This window comes from Crocuta crocuta, unplaced genomic scaffold, assembly GCF_008692635.1.
Source record: "Crocuta crocuta isolate KB4526 unplaced genomic scaffold, BGI_CrCroc_1.0 scaffold323, whole genome shotgun sequence".
Lineage (NCBI taxonomy): Eukaryota > Metazoa > Chordata > Mammalia > Carnivora > Hyaenidae > Crocuta > Crocuta crocuta.
The window spans coordinates 2,896,620-2,896,910 of NW_027536465.1; positions in this window are offsets into that span (position 1 = coordinate 2,896,620).

The following is a 291-nucleotide window of genomic DNA, read 5'->3' on the forward strand; positions in this document are numbered from 1 at the left end:
AAAATAAAAATATGTAAAAAAAAAGAAAGAAAGAAAAAGAGGGAAAGAGAAAGAAAAAAGGAAGAGAAAGAAAAGAGAGGGAAAAAAAGAAAGAGAAAGAAAAGGAAAGAAAGAGAGAGAGAGAAAGAAAAGAAAGATGGAGAAAGAAAAAAGGAAGACAGAAAGAAAAGAGAGAGGGAAAGAGAGGAAGAAAAAAAGAGAAAGAAAAGGAAAGGAAAGGAAGGAAGGAAGGAAGGAAGGAAGGAAGGAAGGAAGGAAGGAAGGAAGGAGGGAAGGCAGGAAGGAAGGAAG